Source organism: Papaver somniferum, chromosome 7 (assembly GCF_003573695.1).
Source record: "Papaver somniferum cultivar HN1 chromosome 7, ASM357369v1, whole genome shotgun sequence".
Classification (NCBI taxonomy): domain Eukaryota; kingdom Viridiplantae; phylum Streptophyta; class Magnoliopsida; order Ranunculales; family Papaveraceae; genus Papaver; species Papaver somniferum.
The window spans coordinates 11,657,424-11,681,677 of NC_039364.1; the positions used below are offsets into that span (position 1 = coordinate 11,657,424).

The following is a 24,254-nucleotide window of genomic DNA, read 5'->3' on the forward strand; positions in this document are numbered from 1 at the left end:
CAGGTCATTTAACTCCGACTCAGCAGATCCTACTGACTTAACCAAAAAAATAACGGAAGTGTGTCTCTTTTGTAAATGTTTTGTAATTCTATGACCATTTTGTAAATCGGGTCCTAAGTGTAGGATTGTTTTGTACATTTCTCAATAATAATCAGTATTCCCTACTTCTTACTATTTGGATACGGGGGTGATATTTGTAGTGTGGCGTTTGTTGCGATTAATAGTGGTGGTTATGATCTTTGTTGGTGGTAAAAATTGTGATGGTCGTTGTTATGGAACATACAAGGATGATTGCCGTCCATTTAAGTTTAAATAAATCCAGATTCATCTACCATGTTTATTTTTATTTTAAAAACATCTTAATTTATAGTAGGATATATCCGATTTCATCTTTGCTACTTTTCGAATTAGTATTTCCATCTTAGTTTAAAGTAGGATATGTCTGGTTATATCCTAACTATTTTTCGTAATTTTTTTTTATCTTAGTTTATATTAGGATCTATCCAGTTTCATCATATCTATTCTTTGAATAATTTTTTCCTCTCATATCTAACCCATAATGCAACCGGTTTCATCTTAATTGTTTCTTGATATATTTTTTTTAATATAGTTAGGATGCATTTAATTTCATCCTAGCTAGTTTTTGGATGGTCTTTTTCAATCTTAGTTTATGTCATGACATAACATGTTACAACCTAGTATTTTTTTTCTTAAACAAATGTATCTTAATTTAAGAATGGATGCAACCATTTTCATCCTAGCTATTTATTTATTTTTAAGAAAAATATTGAATTTACTATCAACAATGGGTCTTGTTTGGTAGATCATATAAAACATTTTCCAACTATATAAGTTTTATCAGAAACATATATTTTTTTTTTGAATTATGATTTTTTTTTTGTGATTTTAAATTGGAAAGAGAAAGGTATTAAATGAAAAAATATAAAAATAATGCGATAGAATTGTCTTAAATTTTCGGTATCCATTTGACCCATTGATAATGTTTAAATGTCCACTAAAACCATACTTTATGAATTTTGGGGCAATTAACCCATTTTCTCATACAACAATATGAAGACATTTCGAGAAAAGAAATAAAACATCATCCAAAGTACTTATGAGACACGAAGTTGACAATCACCTACCTACACTATATCATGTTAAGTCGTCGACTCTATGTACTGGTGTGGTGGTGTATACTAGATATTACATGTGCATATATAATCTCCCACCTGCTGTCCGTGGACATTCGATGAACAACGAAGTACTATCACAGGATGGGATTCCAATTTTGAGGCAACTGTAAGATCATCCAAATACACAACACCCACCTTTTTATTTTGGTCGAAATATATACCACACACACCCAGTGATCCGGTCATGCTTATTTGACACCGGACAGTAGATATCAAAAGTGATGTTCCTGGGTCGTACCCGGTCATGAGTAATGGCAACTACAAGATGAAACTTAGCTTATATAAAGACAACTCTCTTTATTGATGTTTAGAAAATCTCTCAAAACTAAACACAAGCTCTAATATTGCTCATATGATCAACCACAACTTTGGTGATCATATATATATAGAACTATGAATTCCTTTGCCTAGTCATATTACCTTATTACATGTCTTTCCTTTTCTTAGAACTAGATGACTTCTAATTCCCTTAGGATTACATCAATTTCCTAATCTTGTCCTAACCAGCTTGTTAGTGACTTCTATGTTGAAGTTAATCCAACATTCTCCCCGTTAAGCTTCAATTGTGCTTGTGAAAAATCTTGTACGTATGATGGTGCTCTCGTCTCCCATGGCTCGGTGTAGACAAGCTCTGATACCAATTAATGGCAACTGCAAGATGAAACTTAGCTTATATAAAGACAACTCTCTTTATTGATGTTTAGAAAATCTCTCAAAACTAAATACAAGCTCTAATCTTGCTCATATGATCAACCACAACTTTGGTGATCATATATATATAGAACTATGAATTCCTTTTCCTAGTCCTATTACCTTATTACATGTCTTTCCTTTTCTTAGAACTAGATGACTTCTAATTCCCTTAGGATTATATCAATTTCCTAATCTTGTCCTAACCAGCTTGTTAGCGACTTCTATGTTGAAGTTAATCCAATAGTGAGCATCCATTAAAGGCCTGTAGGACTTGGTCCATTGCTAAACAGGAGAAGAATTTCGAATGCAAATGGGAGGTAGCTGGGAGAAGTACAACGTCCATCATATACAAGAAACAGCATGATGCATATGTTTCGAACGTTTATTCAATCATGACCAACTGATTTCTTTATCATTCGTTTTTTGTTTTGAATAAATCAGTTATATATTATATATACCACTGAGCCGAAATATTCTTACATTGAAGGCACAAATCTACGAGTAAACAAGGGACAACGAAAACTTGTAAATGTTGGAGTAGATTGGATAATACCTGTTATCATGGAGAAACAAGAATGGGTATGAATGTATGCAAATTTCTAAGAGAGTAATGACCTCAGGAGCTGAGAGAGAATTGTATTTGTGTCTACTGTGACATGGTACTATACTTTATATTTTCTTTATCAATGTATACTCCGCCAATAGAATAAAAGATAGTAGTGGATGGTCGCCACTTCAATTTTATTCTCGGAATCGGCTTGATATACATAGAACTATCCTATTAGTAAATTTATTCATTAATTACATATTTCAACTACATGCCAAATCAAATATTCGATCATTTATATGCGTTTCCAGCTTTTCTTGCAGAAAAATAAAAGCTAAATTGATCATTGTTTTATATAATCGGAACACTTCCCCAGTTATCCAACATATTTTTTTCTTAATTATACTCCATCACCGACTTCAGCCAAAGCCTAAAGGCGAGAACGCCTCGTTGTCAATCATTTACCTACCTACCAATATCAACCCTATAATTAAACATGTTGAATCTAATTATTGGATAAAAACTAAAATGGCCAAGTCTATATCGAGCTGTCCTAGTAGCTAGTTTACCAATCTAATCGATTATTTGAATATTAGTTTACATAATCCGAACACTTCCCCCATGTTCAACTTAATTTTTGCCTAATCACAATTTCAACCTATTACCTAGAGCCTAATGTGTCGTTGACTATCATGTTACGGTCCTTACCTACCACATTATATTCTAGGAGTTGGCTGCTCGTTTTACATAATATACGAAGTCATCGGTTTTATTTATTGGTTTGTTGGAAACACCCTTTCGGTTTATGTAAGCAATACTCTGTTTGATCAGACAGTATCACAGAAAACTTTGTTGCACTTGGTAGTCTAATACAGTGGCGAAACAAGACCAAAATACTTACAAAACCAAAATACAAGACATTTTATTCTTGATACCCAAGATGATTCTTTAGTTAGACTAATGAGAAGTTGCATGGTTCCGATTCACTAACAGACTTACTACTGACTCGTAGTCTGACTCCAAGTCTCCAACACTATCTTCTTGTATCCCAATTTTAGATTCCTCTTAAAAAAATTCTAATCACACATGGTCCATAGTTTTGATAGTTATCTTTCAAAGGAAAATGGTTACTTGCCAGCAGTACCCTAAATATATGTTTAAAGTCAAATCATGTTTGTGGTCCGGTGAGCATTCTATATTGCAGAATTAATATTGTTCTCTACCTAACCTGAAATAAGTAAGAAGCCATTGAATCACAATCAATCATTGAATCAACTTCATGAGAGCACTTCCATTGAGAAACATTCAAATTTACTAAAGTTTGAAACTTCATGGTGGTACTATAAATACATGATGAATTATTATCATCTTCATCGTTACCAGTACTACTATTCTATCATTGCAATTCATTGCATTTCTCTCCTAGGAGTTTCTTTGGTGAACTCCTTGAGCATCAAACAGTCATATGTAGCACTCTAAAGTGTCTGTCACTTTTGGTTCTTGTTTTTCTTGTCATAGACACAACTAACGGGCAAGGACTGAAATTGGGTTTCTATGAAAAGTCATGCCGCAAGGCAGAGTCTGTTATTCACAAAACAGTCGCTTCATATGTTTCCTTCAATCCTACTTTCCCTGCTGCGTTATTGAGGATGCATTTCCATGATTGATTTGTCAGGGTATGCTTAAATATTTAGCGCCATAATTTTTTTTTACTACTACTATCGATGATATGAATACTGAGTTAACTAGTTATGATGTGTGTCTATAATGAATGTAATCTATATTTTTGTTAATATATATACAGGGTTGTGATGGTTCTGTTATTCTTAACTCAACAAGAACAAATCAAACAGAAAAAGCCGCAATTCCTAATTTATCACTAAGAGGCTTCAATATTATCGATGCTGCAAAGTCTGCAGTCGAAAAAGTGTGCCCTGGAATTGTTTCATGTGCAGACATTCTAGCATTGTCTGCAAGAGATTCAGTAGCTATGGTAAGTACTAATTAATTGATTAACAAGAACGGATAAGTTGATCCACATACATGGTCTAAACATATAGTTTTCATTTGAACTTATTTGTACAGATCAAAGGACCATGGTGGAATGTACCCACTGGACGAAGAGATGGGCGAGAATCGACTACTGGAGATGCTTTTATCTATCTGCCACCACCATTCTTCAATGTAACTCAATTGAAGGCTTCATTTGCATCAAAGGGGTTAAATGCAAAAGACCTTGCAGTCTTATCAGGTATATTAAACATATATTTGTGAATCACTTTGTGGCATAAACTCTGAAACCCGTATTCATCATGATCAAGTATGAGGTTCGGAAACTAATTGCTGCTTTTTATGCGAATGCATGTATCAACAGGTGGACATACCATTGGTATAGCCAACGGTGCAGGATTTTCACAAAGGTTGTACAACTTCACCGGCAAAGGAGATACGGACCCTTCATTGGACAGTGAATATGTACCTCGATTAAAGAGCAAATGCAAGCCCAAAGATTTCGTGACTAATGCAGAGATGGATCCAGGAAGTTTCAAAACATTCGACTCAAGTTACTATAAGCTTGTTGCCAAGAGAAGTGGATTATTTACATCTGATGCAGCTCTTCTTAACGACTCAGAGACTAAAGCTTACGTTAGGAGTCAAGCATCAAACAATGGACCCACTTTCTTCAAGGATTTTGCCGTGTCCATGGAGAAAATGAACACTATTGAAGTTCTGACTGGTAATACTGGTGAGATCAGGAAACACTGTGCTTTTATCAACTAATAAGTAGCTGATTTGTGAGTCTGTGACTCCAGATACGATATTGTTGTGATTTGATTTATTTAATTTGTTGTAATTTGAATTGTAACAATTAGTACAATTGTGTAACATTTTGCATTTGCTTGACTTCGTGTTGCATTAATTTGCTTTGAAATGTGCTGGAGTTTTCGCTTTTTTTTTTCTTTTTCGCGAAGACAATTTTGTCTCTATGCATCTGAACTGTCGACGATAGGAATGGTATTTCTAACTGCTGCCCTCATCAAGTATTCTCGATAAAACATCGTTTCCACGAGTGAGTCACTTTATTAAACACACGAAAAAAGTAGCAATAATTTTGAATGCAAATCCAACGAGATGATAAGAGCTTCTCCAATGGTGATCGTGGATCTTTTATATGTGGCATCATTTTTAAGACATCCTCTAGGTATAAAATCCTAAATATTTGGAGAAAATAAATTTTATCTCCAACCCATAAAATGTTGTATCATCCTTTTATTTATTTGTAGGTATATAATTGGTTAAAATTATTTCCTTTCTTGTTTTTAATGTATTAACAAAAATGTAACTAGGATTGGAAGACGTCCTCTAAGTAAATGTCTAAAACTAGAGGTTGATCTAAAGGATGTCTAACTTCTTTTTTGCCACATCACCCTCATATCAATGGGTTGCAGATGATTTTTTGTAAAAATTATTGTGTATCATATGTAGATGAAGATTTTTTTTCTTCACACACATTCCATTGGAGAAGCTCTAATTAAAACTAATTAAATACTCAATTCTCATTCACTGTGACCCCATTTTCCGATGATGTGGATTGCTATAATAAGAGTATTTGATAAATAGAGCTCTCTCATTGATTGTGGCCCCACACAACTAAAACTACACTTTTTGGTTACACCTCCACCTTCCCCTCTTTCGAGCTTACCCCCACCTCATCGACCACTTCCTGTTTCCACTAATTTTAACTCCCGTAATTAAAACCAATCTCAAGAAATCAAAATCAAGTAACCACCTAAGCTAATCTATCTATCCTTTAATAATCAAAACTGCAACTTTTTCCTATTCCAAGTCGCTGTAATCAAAACTAATCAGTTCCTACTATACTAAAGAATCAAAGTCTTAAAGGTGAGTTTCGTTCTTAATCTCTCGGAATTTAAGAAGTTTCACATAGTTAATTAGCTAAACTAAATATTGATTGTCCTTAGGTCTCTCAAAGGCCTTACAAGCGATGATGATTCTGCAATTTTTTCGATATTATTTTGGGTAAGACTAAGGTCTTAAGTTTACTGCCATTATATTATGTCTTTAGATATTTGAAAAGATATCTTTTAATCTATGTTTGTATTAATGTCACAATCAATGGTTTATATGACTAAATGAAAACTTCTTTCCATGTTTCAAATTATTTAAGATTGGTTTTCAATTGTTGCACTCTAAGTGTTCGTTAAACTACTTCAACAAAAAGGATTTTAAAGAAGAAAAATATGGCATCAGGCGGAGAAACTGATAAATTGAGGTTTTGTTTCAATGTAGTTGCGGGTGTTGTTGAAATTTCAGGAGGCTCGACAGAGTTATGGCATGCTTATTTATGGCATATATGCATGAGGTATCTTTGTTTATGATAAACTTAGTAATTTGGGCTCAAATTGTTAATTGTTACAATAGAATTCATATTATGATTTGCTGCAATTTACAAAGCATCACTTAAGAGAATGTCCATTTGAGCTTTCATCAAGGGAGACATATCAGAAATGCGGTAGATTTAAAAGATTTAGTGGTATATCCCATTTGGATTTAATTTGACTTTCGTGTTCTTATATGTATTTTGGGGAGTACATTCTATATGGATTTTATAGTAACTTAGATATGCTTCTGCTGCATTAGTACCCAGTCTTGGATTGTGTTTACTAATACTAAGAATTTGATGGGTGAGGCTGCAATAAATGTATTTTTAATCCCTTGCCAGTAAGACCTGAATGTATATATGATTACTATCAACACATTTATAATCCATAGAGTTTTTAGTCAAATATTACTTTGAGATTTAAGTCTTGGTGGAGCTCTCGAAAGCACAAAAGATGATCATATTTTTTCTGATGGTAATAGGTCAACTTTTACACGGCCTCATGTATTTTTTCTGTTCGAAAATGTTAGGCAGTCATATGATATAACAAAGTTTCTAACGCTTTACTTAAAAATTTTGCTCATATATGCTTCCCTGTTATCGTGCTTTTATGCCGAAAACATGAAATATGTGATGTCAGAATTGTAAGACGTTCTTATTTAAACACAGTTGTGGTGAACCGTGATCGGAAGACTGTTATGCTTCTTTATTTGTGGTACCGCGGATTTGTTAGTGTTGTTTTTTGTGTTAAATACGCGTTTAGCTTTATGCTATTCTTAAGTATGTGACAAAGTAAATACCACTTTTGGAGAATGAAAATGTAATCATGTTCACTATCTTACCCATTAAGGTTAAACATGAATGCAAGTTCAATTTTAATATCGACAACCAGAAGATCAATACATTGCTCATGGTAAGCTTAGTTTAAGGTAGCCATGTATACTCGTAAATCAATCCTTTACACAAGTGATTCTTATTGATATTTTTTTAAACCGTTCCCTGTACAAGCATCTGCAATTGGTGGTTACTATTTTGTCAATTCGTAAACTGAAAATTTGACATCATTTTGTATTTCTAGGTCTTTTCAGGAATAATTTGGTGCGGTAATAGAGACAAGTGTATCTACAGTGGAATGGACATTAGCTGAGCTCATAAAAATCTCTCAAGTAGCCAATATGCAAATAAAATTGTTGCTTGTGCTAAGTCAAAGGATGGTCGAGGAAATCGACATACCCAACCTGCCTATCTTCAAGCTTTTGTTAAAGAAACTCTTGAGATTTTGTTAGAACAGCAGCGAGTCGCCTACAATGGAGGCATTAGCATCAACAAATGAATCAGTGAGAGCAATGAAGAACACTGTTGTTTCTGCCAGGTATTCCATGATTGTACAGTATCTCATGCATAATTTGATTATGGCAATGACAGCGGTTCGCAGTCTACCCTTGCCTAAACCAATTTTTTTTTAGATTTACTAATCTTTGAGTCGAATTCGAATCCTCATTATTTTATGAATCCCTACATGGTACTGCCCAAATGAATATATTACAATATCATATGCAGGCGTTTGCTACTATTTTCCTAATCATATTTACACTCATGTTGCAGAAAAAGTTAAGGTATCATTCAAAGATGTTGTTAGAAGAAATTCAAACTGAAAGAACCATATATATGGACCCACTTGAAGATTTGCAACTGAAAATATGTAGCGGAATTTAGATTTTCCTAGGAGTTCTGTCAAATGTGATTTCTTTGCAATTTAGCTCTAAGTCTATGATGACTATGACAAGCAATTGTTCAGGTGACATTATTGTTCATTGAAATGTTTTTCTTCAAGGGTTCTAAATATAATATTTTATATTTCTCTATTTTGATTGATTTGTGTCCTAATTGGATTCATATCTTCAAGGGTTCGTATTAGTTGCAGTACAACTTATTCTTACCAGAAATACGATCCTGCTAAATGGATAGTGCAAGGAAACTAAAGGGCAAAGGCTCATAGGTAAAAAAAAAAGTATTAGCACCCGGCGCGGAGCATGGGTTACCATCTAGTAGCAATGATATGAGAAGTGGAGACAACTACGTTCACCATCTGCGATTCTATTATACTCATAAGTTTTTCAATCCCAAAACTTCACGCGACATGAAAAATGACAACTCAATCATTCCTAACCCATTTCTTTATGGAAAATGGGTCATTTGTACAAATATTTTTAAAACATGTTTCAAATGGACGAGTAAAAATTATTATGCGTGAAATGGACACCAAAAAAATAGCAAGGATGAAACTGGATTCATCCTGACTTAAACTTAAAAATAGCAAGGATGAAACTGGATGCATCCTGATGTAAATTAAAAATGGGTATGATAGAATTGTTTACATCCGGGCTATTTATACATTTTTGTCCATTTAAACAGTATCAAAATCTAAATGTCCTTTTCACCCAGGAATTGTTGATTTTTGTCTTTTTAACCAATTTTGTAATTTCTTTATAATTCATTCAGTTTTTATGAACAACATCTATTTATACCTCGAATTGGAAGAATTTTAACATTGGAAGCCTATATCATCGAGTAAACAAGGAAAATTATGTGCGATGCTGGAGGAAATTGATAAATATAAGTTGTCACTGGTAAATGTATGGGAGGTAGGAAACTTTTTGTGAATTTTAAGCATTATAGACTTTTTTTTTCCGAAGAGAAGGTTATATAAAAATGGAAAAAAAAACCGAGGATCAAACGGAGGTTAATACAACGAAAATTACATACACATCAGAATATCCCAATTAGTCCAAATTAAATTAGGATCATCGTACTTAAAAATATCATTATCACAAGACCATAAAACTTCCAATTGCTGAACCAAATCAATATTTTCTTGCACACTTTTGTGACGACCTCCAAAAACTCTTCCATTCATTTACTTCCATAAAATCCAACAAATCGCATAATATAAGATTTTCCGAACATTCTTACTTTCCCTTTCAACACATTATTAGGCCATGCTTCAAACAGTTGAATCAAAGTACTGGTCAATGGCCAAGCTATCCTAAAGGATTTGATGAAAAATTTCCAAATCCCAAAAGAGTATTTACAATAGACATTTGGATCCACATAAATTTTTCACAAGAGACTCATGCTCCAGTTCTAGTTCCTGTTTATGATTTAAATTTTTGTTTTTCTCTCTTTTTACTCATTCCTTGCGGAAGAGTTACTTTTTGTCTTTTTCCCTTCCTTACTTTATGTGTCACTATATTGCATAAATATACAAAAAAAAATTTATTTACTTTTTTGGTCAAAGAAGAAGATTTTATAAGATGGAAGAGAGAATTTACGGTGAATCTACGAGAGGTAAATAAAACAGAAAAAGAAAAAAAAAAACTACCCTACAAATCGAAAATCATATCCCAGTTGGAGATTGAATAAGCCAAATTTAAATGTATACGAGATCCTCTTGCAGCAGCCCATGAAAGAACCATGATTTTTGCATCATTGCGTAAATCACTGTCTACCTTATAATCATAGTTCTTCTCAAAGATTCGGCAATTGCATTCTCTCCATAAAGTCCATATGATGGCAGGCGGGATCAGATTCCATATAAGTCTTCCGTGAGCTGAAAGATTGGGATGAGACCGGCAAAGAGCGAGATCCTTAAAAGTCTGCGGGAAGAGCCAAGCCCATTTTGCGGTATACATTAGTGCATTCCAGACTTTCTGGGCAATCTTGCAGTGCAGGAAAAGATGATCCTATGTTTCTTCAACGTTTCCACAAAGAGCACATGAGTTATAGAGATGTATACCTTTCCGATCCAAGATATCGATGGTATTAAGCTTATCGTGAACTAAACACCACACCAGGAAGGTGATTTTAGGTGGAACAACTGGATTCCAGACGAACGAAGCAGGGAAACTTTCCGCTCCTTCGGCAGCAGTCAATTTAGAGTAAAGAGACTTTACTGTGAAGATCCCTGAATTATTAGTGTCTAACAAATCATTAAGAGTAGAAGGAGAGCTACCAATTACCTCTAACAAGTTCGCCGGTTGATCCGCTTCTTCATCTTTGAGTAAACGTTTAAAATCAAATTTCCAGTTCCCGTTTTCGGTAATCATATCTGCAAGTCTTGAACCCATGTTTCTTACCATCTTGTAGAGACTACGAAAGGAATGATCAAGGATGACGGTTCCTCTCCAACAATCAAACCAGAATGAAATCTGATTACCCGAGTGAATATTTATAGCTGAATTAGAACTTACAAGGGAGCTGGCATCTGCAATGTTTCTCCAACAAGAAATACCATAAGTATCTTCTACTTTATCTGGAACCCAGTAAGACTGACTGTCACCTTGTTTATCTGCAATAATCCGACGCCAAAAATGTGATTTCACAGACCCAAATCTCCAACACCATTTAGCCAATAAACATTGATTCATAATAACAATACATTGATTCTTAATAAAAATATTTAAGACTACAAGGCCACCCCTATCTTTAGAAGCTTGCACCAACTGCCAGTTAATGAGATGTGAGGTCTTAGAACTATTTTTGTGCTCCCACAAGAAATATCTCTTTTTTTTTTTCCAATTGCTTAATGACTGACATAGGCGCTTTAAATAATGAGAAGTAGTAAAGAGGCAGAGAAGATAACATACATTTCAATAAAGCTAACATACGACCTTTTGAAAGTGTACCTTGTCTCATAGTAGATAACCTGACATCAAACTTCTCAAGAATTGGATCCCATATTGATTTTGAATTTGATATAGCTCCAAGTGGCATCCCCAAATACTTAAAAGGAAGCTTATCTGTTGCACAACCAAATTCCTCAGCCCATGTATTTAGTGCTGGAATATCTCCAATAGGTACAAGTATAGTTTTAGAGGTATCAACTTTCAAACCAGATATGTATTCAAAGCATTGTAATGCAGAGAATAAGTTATGTAACTCTTCTTTGCTCTCATCCAAAAATAAAATAATAACATCTGCATAGTGTAAATGATTAATTACAATACTTGTAGAAGAAACAGAAAAACTAGAGAATAAGTGTAACTGAGCCGCTCTGTCAAAATACCTGGAAAAACCCTCCATAGCAATGTTGAAAAGTAATGGAGAAATATGACAACCTTGTCTAACACCTCTTCTACTTTTGAAGAACCCAAATGGAGAACCATTAATAAGAACTGAGAAACAAGAAGTAGAATTACAGAACCTTAGCCACCTGCACCATTTAGTACTAAAACCCATTTTCCTCATAACAGACTCGAGATAGCTCTAGTTAATTCTATTGAATGCCTTTTCAAGATCAATTTTGCAAATAATACCAGGTTTGTTAGCTCTAATTCTTGAATCCACCAGCTTATTGGTAATTAAAACGCCATCAAAAATCTGTCTTCCTTCAATGTAAGCACTTTGCACAGGTGAGATTAACTTGGACATTACTAATTTCAATCTTAAGGCAAGTACCTTAACAATAATCTTGTAGACACTAGTTAGAAGGAAAATAGGTCTACAATCTCTTATAGTTTCAATATGTCCTTCTTTGGTAAAAGAGTGATGAAAGTGGAGTTATGTCTGCTAGCAATACAACCTGAATTGTAAAATTCCTCAACAATATTCATAATATCATCCTTTAAGAACTTCCAGCATTTAGAGAAAAACATAATAGGATACCCATCTGGACCAGGTGCCTTGTCATTACCTAGTTTTTGTATTGCCTTATAAACCTCATCTTCAGTGAAGTTAGCCTCAAGAATAATGGATTCAACTTCATTTATACTATCAAACTGAATGCCCTCCAAGTCTGGTCTGATAATTTCTTCCACAGTAAATAACTCCTTATAGAAGTTAACAATATGATCTTGCAGTCTTCTCCTATCCTCGACTAATTCATTTCCAATATGCAATTGTCTGATTTTGTTGAACCTTCTTCTAGCAGTGGTCTGATTGATGAAAAAAGAAGTATTTCTATCTCTGTCTTGTAACCATTTGGTGTTAGACTTAATTTTCCAATCAGTTTCTTCCATTTGAGTAACTTTTCAAATTCAGCTATGTGTTTGTTCTTTTCTTGCAGTTTTTCTTCTGGTAGGACATTATCTTCAGCAAAACTATCAATATCCTGGATTTCTAACAAGATAAGATTGATATTAGTATTCCATACCTTTAGATGCTCCTTCAGTGCTTTGAGTTTCAACCATAAGATAGTACTAGGAGTACCTACAAAAGAAAAATACCGCAACCACTCTTCTAACAAATGTAGAAAACCATTCTCCAAAAACCACATTATTTCAAACCTAAAAGGGCTAGGACCCCAAAAGGATCAGAAATATCTGAGAGAAAGGGAATGTGATCTGAGGTGGGTCTAGATTTTGCATTTTGGGAAACAAAAGGGTAGTGAGATTCAAATGAATGAGAAATAAGGAGTCTGTCTAGTCTACACATGACTGGTTTGCTTGTCCATTTGATCAAGTGAATCTAGCACCTTTTATAGGTAAATCCAATAGAGCATGGTGTAATATGAGCTTACTCTACAAGAAAACTTGGTTTAAGCGACCAAAATCTTAGCAAGCTCTCAAAATTTTGGTCGCTTTCATAGTTAAGCAACCATGTTTGCAATTACCAAAAACTTTGGATGCTATTAACATGCCCCCATTAAATCATAGCTACTAATTAAATTTGTGGGTTGCTCCAGCCTGTTTCCCAGTACTACATAGCGAGTGGAATAGTAGGTTAGTAGTTATTTACTTCAAGCTACCATGTATCAACAATTCAAAATATGTTTGGCTGCTAAAAACCTGTCTCAGCAACTAAGGTATATCGACCACCAATTCAGAAAAAAGGAAAGTGGATGATTCTAATAATGGGAAAGGGAAGCGATCACCAATCTAGTGCTTGATGTTTGATATTGAGATGTTTAATTTTGATTTGTAGAAATTTTACGAGGTGGGTTTCTAATAGAAGTTCTATAGTAATTTTACGAGGTGGGTTCCCCATTCTTTCTCATTTTGCTAATCATTTTCATTCAATTGATTTATACACATTCGTAGTATTCAATCCAAAATATATATATTCTACGTATTTTCTACGATAATAATTCACTTGTTCATTCCGTCCATTTCTAATACAATACTCGAAATTCTATCTAATTGAAAACCGAAGGTAATTACCGAATTTGTTTCCAATCATTACCTAGCTCTTGGATTTCTATTGGCCAGATAAATTTGAAAAATCGTATTCCTTGTTCGTTTTGTAATTAGCACAATTTTGTATGATCTTAAATACTCTTTATATCCTAATTGCGTGATTAAAAAAAATTTGGGACAGAAAAAAGAAAGAATCGGAAAAATCTGATTCCTATAATTCAACATGAAATTGTTTCAGGTGTTTTATCAAAACCTTGAAAATTTAAAAATTATATCATTAATTCCTTTTTTTCAAAAAATCGGCGGAACTTGGCCAATTTTCCCGATTTACTGTCAGTAGTTCCCATCCACGGTGAACTAATGATGGACATTCAGTTAAAATAATGGATAACTGGATAAACCAATTTATGTAAGAGAAATTGAGTAAGGTCGAGCGAATTGGATAACATTGATAGATAAAGGGTGAAATACACAAAGGTCGATGGAAATTCAGTTAAAATAATGGATAACTACATAAACCAATCTATTTAAGAGAAACTGAGTGAGGTCCAACGATATTGGGTAAGATTGATGGATAACAAGTTAAATTAAGTCAAAGCGAAAGAAATTTAGTTTATTTGATCGATAACCATATAAACTCATGGAATCTAAGAAAAATTGAGTGAGATCCAGTAATATTGGATAAGATTGATAAATAATGTCTTTAATTAATTAAGGTCGATGAACATTCAATTAAAATGATAGATAACTAAAGAACCTTATGATTTTTGGGAAAATATGAGTGAGGCCGATTGACATTGGGTAAGATTGACAAATAACAAGTGAAATTAAGTGAAGCCACGAACATTCGGTTTATTTGATAGATAACTATGTGGCGAAATTGACTAAGATCGATCGATTGAGGATGCACTTGTATAAACCAAACAGTAGGTTTCGGATAACAAGGCCGGTCTAATTTATAGTCAGGAATCTATTTTTAATGACAGAGCTGGTTCAAGTAGTGATAGCGTGTTATACCGAATTTGAAGTTCGAATGGACATTGAGTTTCATATTTAATGATTTCGATGATGTATCATGCTAAGTTTCAAGTCAGAACTCTTCTGAAGCTTCGTGGTTCATAGTTTGTATGCCGTTTTACCACATTTAAAATACGAGTCGACATTGAGATTCATATTTATCTATTTTGATGATGTATCGTTCTGGGTTTGAAGTCAGAACCCTCCTAGAGCTTCTTGGTTCATAGTTTCGTTGTCTTTATACCGAATTTGAAGTTCGACTTGGCATTGAGCTTCATATTTATCGATTTTGATGATGTATCATGCTAAGTTTGAAGTCAGAACCCTCCTGAAGCTTCGTTGTTCATAGTTTCGTTGTCGTTACACCGAATTTGAGGTTCGAATCGACACTGAGCTTTATATTTATCGATAAATATGATGTATCATTCTAAGTTTGAAGCCATAACCCTCCCGGAGCTTCGTGGTTCATAGTTTCTATGCCGTTATACCAAATTTGAAGTTCAAATCCATACTGATCTTCATATTTATCTATAATGAATAGTAGAAATTACTTCATGACCTATATGACTAGTATAAATTACTTCATGACCTATGCGGCTAGTCGAAATTCAAACCGGAAACACACAAAGAAAGCACAAAAACACAAAGAAACACATCAATTATCGATTTCATTTTTCATTTTCCCGATTCATTTTTATGTATTTTTTGGATTTTTTTTATATCATAATGTCGATAACAATGTCCTAAATTTATTAATTTTTTTTTTGGATTTTTTTCGTGTCAAATGTTGATAACAAAACCGGATACATGAGTTCGTATTAGCACAAACATAAAAACACTTACTTCTCAATCCGCAAGAACATCCCAAATATAATATCAACCGTCAAGATCTTTTTCTTGATCCGTATGAGTGGATCAAACGAAATGTGGTCCGTTGATAATTTTAGTTTTCATTTTGGTTGTATCATCAACTACTCGAACTCTAATTCCTTTTGGTTCTCTCTTTCTTTCTTCCTCTCCTCCGAAGCACACCGTCGGTGCTGCATCACCACCGTTGCTCTTCTCTCAATCCCTCTTATTCATCTCCATTTCTTGATAAAATCGACCCATCTTAATTCTCATCTGCAATTTCTGGTGAAAATCATCACAACCTCAGTCACAGAAACTCATCAATTGAATACCTCAGATCCACCTTCTACAAACCCTAAATCAAACGAAACCCGATTTCAATTCGTAATCTGCTACTGATTTTTTGTTTCACCGATTCAATCTCAGAACCCCTTTCAATTTTTCATTCAACATCTAACCTAGCCATAAGAATCATATCTCTCCATCCCTGAACATCGAATCAATAACAGAAAATTCGTTATCTCTTTCATCTCTGATTAAAGTTTCTTAATCATGGGTTCGATTTTTGGAATTGGTGTTGCTGCTGCTAGAAATCAAGATGGATGGTGAATTACAGTTAGGGTTTGAACAAGAAATTGAAGATGAAGATTTTAACTGAACTGTAGATGGAATTGATTACAGAAAAGAAGGAATTGAAATCAAGATGGATGGTGAATTACAGTTAAACCCCATCATTTCTAATGTTTATAATTTTGTTTTCGTGGCCATACAAACACTGAAGTTCGGTCTTACAAAGATCTTGAAAGTAAAATGCTTAAGAAACTAAAGAAATCAATGTTTTTAGGGATTTTTTTCTCTGATTGTGCGGCTTTTTATGGGATCCCATATTATGAAAATGTAGTTTCAGATGTAATTAGGATTTTAGAGGGGTTATTTTGAAGTGATTTATAGTGTGATTCATTCAGTAACTTGAAGGAAGTTCTTTGATAGTATAGTTGGATTATAGTAGCCTTTGATAATATGGTTGATTATAGTAGGTCTTTCTCTGTATTGTTAGCATGGGAGATGAGGGTAAAGTTGTTAAAGTTTTGGTGAATTCAATATGGTTTAGTCTTTCATTCGTAGTCACTTATTCATTTTTGTTTCTTTCATAGTTTTTACATTGGAATGAGCTAGAACGGGATTATCACAAAGTCTTGGCGAGGTGATCCCTTGCACTATTCTCTGCCAGGTAGAAGTGTTATTGCAATTCTGGCGAGTTGAAATTTAAGTCACTTGACTTCTTACATTTTCTCAATTACCTTGTGTTGGTTTGCTAATTTATGCAAGTGGTTAATTGCAGGAACATGGCAAATTAGTTCTATTTGGTAATACTTGCAAGACGATGTTCGAATCAATCATATTTTTGTTTGTCATGCACCCATTTGATGTTGGAGATCGATGTGAAATTGATGGAGTTCAGGTAATTTTTTTTACCGAGTATTATCTTTTTTTTTTTGGAAATGGCCTTGTTGAATGTTTTCTCAAGAAACTCGTTTTCATTGAAATTTCAGATGGTAGTTGAGGAGTTGAATATTCTGACCACTGTGTTTCTAAGGTTCGACAATCAAAAGCTAATCTATATGTAGGTAGGACATTTGTGTCCACCTTCATTACATTTTTGGATCATACTAGGTGGTTCAAACTACCTGCAATGAACCCCATTTGCTAAAATATCTGCACAAGCATTTCCCTATTTGTGGATATATGATTCGTACTGTTCAGTTGATTGATAGTTGCATTTTCTGTAGGAATTGATGCAGAGGTCAAGGACATGTGATCCATTATGTTCAGTTGATGATGTGAGCTCCCAAGATTTTGAAGCGAGTTACCAGCCAAAGACTGATTTCTTGAAAGCGTTTGCAATCGTTGGAGCAGCTGCGGCTGGGGATGGGAAATTAATCACTCATGGGTTGCTGCCAATCAGGTCCATCCCCATGTTTTCTTTGCCTGAATCGTCATTTAAATTGTGCTTTCTTTGATTGCTTATGAGTAGAGCCGTTGCATATAGACATATAGGTTAAGTTTCTCTTTAACACTGTTCGTTGTTTATCTCCATTGAAGTGCCTAGACATGCAAAAGAACTTGCTGACACTGGTTTAACTGGAAGTTGTATCATGGTACAGGACATAGCCATGGCATTGGTATTAGAATTAGGATATGGAGGGATTATGTTTGAGGAATCTTTAGCATTCAATAAAAGTGGAGTTGGATTATTGATGGAAGTTAGTTTATGGGTTATCATAAGCATCGGGGTAAGATTCATTTCAATTTCTTGAGATTTCAGCTTATTGGGAAAAGTATATAGAAACATGATACTGGCTATTTTCTTTTTCGAAATAATCAACTGCTCCTTTCATTTCTAACCTCTCTTATCTGGAGGTTTTCATGTTTGTTTCTTTCCCCTATTAAGTTCTTATTTGTTTGGTTGTGACAATTTGTTGTCTTTTCTGGTACAGGCTCCCTCGACTGATATAGCTGTGAATGAGCTCAGTCATACATGTGCAGAAGTTAGTGAAATAGTTTTTTTTTTTTGCTTGGTGCAATGACCATAGTAGAGATAGTTGATGCTCATCAAGGATTTAAACTGGTTCCTGATAATATAACTACTCGGAAGCCACAGACTCTTCTTTGGGTGGTGAGTGGTCGCTACTCCTCATTTCCTGATTCTTCTAATTCCATTTCCATATTATGACATGGTGTATTGGTGTTACCTCTGTTGTTTCTATTGAGCCATTTGCTCCAAAAGCATACAAGTAAGGTGTTATGCACTTTTTACTGTCAGATGCCTACATATGTATTATACAGCCAAACTAATCCTTGAAGTGTTTGTTCACACTATTGTAAAATGCATTCTCAGCAGAAACATGTATATCTGTTTTTCATTCTAAAAATCTTCAAGGACAGAGAATCACTGCCATATTTTGATAGCTCATGTTATGAAGTTCAGGTGGCTTCCGATTATCCCATCCATGTCTAAGCTGAAATATTGAAGTACATTAGATATAGATTTGCCTAAGAGTATAGTCATGAAAATATATTCTTGATGTAAGTATACATTAGATGCTTTTTGATATCTTCATGTGATTGAAATGCATGACGTTGCTGTGATAACACCATGGGTTCTTGCTGTACATTTCAGGTTGGAATTGTCACTTTCTTTCTAAGATCAGTCCTTGACAACCTAACATCCACCATTGTGATGGTCTCGTTATTGAGGAAACTAGTACCTCCATCGGAATACCGAAAGTATGTCCCAATCATGTCCTTTGTTTCAGATGTTCCTGGCTAATAATGACATTCTTCATTAGATCATTTCTAAAATTTATATTATGAATATCATTATCTTTGATTTGACATGTTCGTGTTTTGTATAATCTGAATTAGTAACATTGTGGAAAAAAGCAGACTACAAGTTGTGGAGATTCAGGATTTGCTGGTTTCTTTACACTTGAATGATGAATGATCAGATAGGAACTTAAACACAATAATGATGGCAGTATGAATCTCTTATTATGAGCTTGGTGCTACAAAATCGAAGGAGTGTTCATCTTTAGTTTCAAAATTAAGGAAATTGTAATCAGCATTTTTTAAAGAAATGATTAGTTTGTATTTTTGATCTTTTTGTTCCTCTAAAGATTGTCTTTTTTTTAAGAAATGATGTAAATTGATCTATGTGATATAATAAAACATGATTCAGTTTTTAATTTGGTTCATAATTTGTTTTAGTATCAATTTTAATTGTAATTTCAATTTAGGATTATCTAAATCGAAATAGGCCAGATACTTTCGGCACCAGAACAACAGATGTAGCGGGCAAAAAGTTTGATAGCTCAAAAATGTAAGCAACCAACTTCGGTAGCTCAAAAACGCAAGCAACCAACTTCTGGGCAAAACATTTGGTAGCTCAAAAATGTAAGCAACCAACTTCAGGTATTTCACTTGCTCTATCATGGTTGGTCTATCTATGAAGTGATCAACGTTTTACTTGCTATATTTTGGTTGGTCTAGCTTTAAAGCGATCACTACTTTGCTTGGTCTAGGGAGGTCGGTTTAGCCATGAAGCAATTAAGAAAAAAGACGCTACATGATAGTTGCTTGATTACTAAAGTGTTTGCCTAGCTGCTCTAGATTTGTAGAAATCCCACCTTTTGCAACTCGAGAGCGAGACCCAAATTAAGTCGTTTTAAGGGTTAGAGCGATTCAATATGGGTTTTTCCAACCAAAAATGCCTGGTCGCTTAATCCAACTTTTCTTGTAGTGTTAGCAAATAGCTTCATATTTCTGGATAGTTTGGTACAATTCTTCTTCTCAGCACAAGTCTTCACAGTGTTGAAGTCTCCACTTATACACCATGGTAGATTCCAATAACCACAAACATTATCCATTATCCAGTTCAACCCAAAAATCAACTCTATCAATAGGATTATTTGGTCCATACACATTTGTAAGAGCCTATTCAAAACCATCAGATTTATTGATGCAAGAGATGGATAGAGTATAATCACCAACTATTAAGTCCGTAACTTCCAAAAAAGTCCTTGTCCCACAATATTAACATTCCACCTGAACTCCCAACGGATTATTGGAAAGTCCAACCAAACTTACTACGCCCACAAATTTGCATAACATCAAAACTACTACACTGCATCATCTTACTTTCTTGAAGAATAATCATTGAAGCTCTTGTCAGCTGGATCATCTTTTTAACAGTCATCCTTCTCTTGTTAGAATTTAGGCCTCTAACATTCTACGATAGAATTTGAAGACTTATTTATAAATATGAGAATCCCTTAAAGAGTTAGCTCTTCTGAATTTTGAAGTTGGAGTTAAAACAGTTGTAGGAGTTATGCCAAGACGCTTGTATTCAGTAGCCAGCTTCTTTGGAATGCACTCCACAACAGAAACATGGCTTGAACATGCATCATCAACTATATCAGTTGCAATAGGCTCAAAACCAGGTGGAAACGCCGGTGAGCTAGATGATGTGGAACAAGTATATTCATCATCTACCAAATCAGCAATGAAAGAATCTTGAATGCCCATCAAAGGCAATGCCTTGTTTTTGGTTCATGAATAGATATTTCCTGTATCTCTTCAAAGGTGATGATTGAATACACAACAAAATCCTACATATAGGTTTTGTAACAGGAAGTTGTATGTGAGGTTTTAAAACAGGTCCATTCTGGGTAATCTTTTAGAGGCAAAAAATTTCACAGAGTGGCTCGGCATTGCAGAGAATGTTATACCAAGATTACCTCCAAAATTCAATAGCTCGTGTACTTCCAAAACTACCCAATTAGGGATGGTAAATTCCAACTTCTTGTGATTTGAACAAGGTGTAGGACAGGTTAGATGATGTCAGGGACGGGCCTAGCAAGGCTAACCCGGGCTATAGCCCGTCCCTAATTTTAACTTAATAGAATTTTAGTATAAGAAGTTTTTTTAAAATTAGTAACTAGCCTACCCCTATTAGTGTTTAGTCCTTATAGTTGTAATATAAATAATTTTTAGCCCAATTTTTTTTTTAACTTTCTTTGTCACATCAGTTTTTTTGCAACTTTTTTTCTATAAAACATTAAATCCTTTCTCCAATTACTTTTCGCAATTAAAATTTGCGAATTTTAATCTCATACTAGTTTATTTATCTAGTATTTTATAGGAAAATTCTTATTAATCCCTAATTACAAAACTCTGCTCCAAAAAATTTATCGTGGCCTTCGGCCGCTTTGAGAACTACTGCTATTCTTGCCCTACCCTTGAAACATTTTTGGGTCCGTCCCTGGATGATGTAGTGGAAGATAAGATTTTCTGATGATTGGTGTTGTGGAAGGTTGAGATGAGATGATTACTGAAACTGGGGTCAATGGGTATGAAGAGGATATAGAAGCAGGAGTTGTTGTGAAATAAGGACTTACATTCCTTGGGATTGGTTGAATGATGGTGTAGAGTTTTTGTTGAAACGTAGGGGTATAATTGTGAATGATTTTTGGGTTACTGGTGGTGCAGTATCAACACAATCATCGACACAGTCAGCAACAACCATCTTGTAAGCCGGAGTAGCATCCACGTCCATTTCTGAAACAATATCATCTGAAACAGAATTCAAATTCGTTGATGTTTCCACCCAATGTTGCCTTGGTACTGATTGTGAATGGTTCTTCCTATTCGACTTGGACTTTTTCCTATTCCGAATCCTTTTATTTGAACCATGATGAGCTGGCTTCCGTTTAGAAGATTTCAGAAAATCTGGCTTATTGGCAAGTCAGTCGCCTGAGGATCAACAACTATAGATAAATTATTAGATGTGCCAGCTAAATCACGTGAAATATGGAGGAAATTTCTTTTCTCAATCTTGTTAGACCTTTCAGGATTTTCCGTGCGTGAATGGTGCATTGACTGAGTCATAAGAATTGGTTTCAAAGTTTCCGGTACTTGTGTATTAGGATTCCGGTAGCTGGCAGGTGAAGCGGCAATGAGAATGTGTGCAGTGAAGACCCCTGAATCAGTAACTAGGTTGATTGCTCTTGGAATATGATTTATTCCTCCAGAATTTCTGATCTTCATTCTAATGGCAGTAAGATCTTGCAGTTGCAAGAATTAGGGTGAATTACCAAAATATCACCACAAATATTTCCTAAAGCATGCATAATGTCAGACGACCAGAATTGGTAAGGAACACCCAAGATTTCAATATGAAAATCTGTAGCCTTTCGAACATTGGAGCTCCATAATTGATCATTCCATTTGAACACTGATAAATCCACATTCTCAAAAATGAATCGGAATTCAAAATCAGTTGAGAAGTTTTTGTTCAAATGAAACATTGCCTGACAAGAGTTCATAGGATAGAGCTTTAACGGACTGTTGTGCTGAAACTTAGCCTGTAAAGCATGGCTAATGTTGTCCCATGATTTGACTGTTACCGGTCATGAGACTACAAGAGCATTTTTCCATTGACCCAAAGAGCGATGCTTGTTAAGATGCTTAATTTTGATTGTGTCCATATTCTTTGTGCTGGTAACAGTTGTTGATGCTGCAAATCTGTTACAGAAGAATGTTGTGGTGTTCATGGTTCTAGTTTTTGGATGAAATAAACCAGTACGTCGTGCAGGTTTGGATGTATTACGCTTCGAAGTTAGAACTTGGGCATATGAAGGATAAACCTTAGGTGTATTGTGATAAACAGGTTTGTGACAAGATGCAGACATCTCTATGATTTCTCCGAGAGCAGTTGCAAATGAAAACCAACCTTCAAAACAATTACCAGCAGGAATGTAAAAGTATGTTGGATTAGCTTTCTGATTAGATTTAGACAGCATAACAAATAAGTAAAATCCATTGTTATTGGATTGCTTATTCACAATAAACCAGATATTGTTTTTCTCAAATTTCCATGTCTTTCTACCAGCATCTGCGTTCTTAGCCGCTTCAAAGATCGCACTGTGTAAATTCTTAGCTAGGGGTAATGGGAATCTCCATTAGTTGAACCATTGTGATAGAACTCGGTTAAGGTGATGGGTGAAGAAGGAATGGTTTTTTTGAATGAAACCGAAAGAATTTCTGATCATAATGTAGTTGTAGGAAATCCTACAACCACACAAGTATGAAAATCTAACAATGATTGACCAAATCTCAATGTAAATCATCTCTTTATTAATCAAAATCACAAAAACAATTACAAGATAATGGAAACTCTAAGTTTACTCTCTCTCTCTACAATCTTTCTCTCTCTTATTTCTTGACCAAGGATTATAAAAGAACCCTCCCCTTTTAAATGGACCATCTACTCTTTACATAGGGTATTACATAGTGGATAACAGCTAAGAGATCCTTTATTTTCAGAATTCCTGTGCGTTATTGTCGCACATGTACATTAGTTATATTCGCAGACTTTACAAGCTTTGCATAGATCTTCATATTTTACTCGTGACTAAGTTGACATCATTCAATACGTCACCACATCTTGGCCTGAGCGACAACCTTCGCACACACCTGATTGTCCTTTGCTCGCATATAACACATCTAGATATCGATGTTTAGAAGTCATGGTTGGAAATGGATCTAGGGTAACTAAGGATTAACTAAAGGTTCTGTGGCATCTAATTGTTTCTAAAGTAATCTAAATCTTAAAGATCTAAAACAATACAGAGAATGGAGAATGGAGAAGAAAGGAGAGAGAAAAGTCGTTTTTCGTAAGATTGTCGGGAGAAAAATATAACTATATCGGGAAAAAGAGAAAGTTAAAGCTTAACACTCTACCAAACAACGGCCAAAATTATATACACTTTTTTTCAAAGTAGGGAAGAACCAGAGGCAAGTAGGCGACGCTTGTAATCCACAATTCTATTATACTCCCAACCTCGTGACGCGTATGT

The 24,254-nt window shown here is 34.6% G+C and overlaps 1 pseudogene; it reads left to right on the forward strand.

Annotated features, from left to right (window-relative positions):
• The first annotated feature begins 3,559 nt into the window (after nucleotides 1-3,559).
• On the forward strand, nucleotides 3,560-5,219 carry LOC113294105 (annotated as a pseudogene).
• The last annotated feature ends 19,035 nt before the right edge of the window (nucleotides 5,220-24,254 follow it).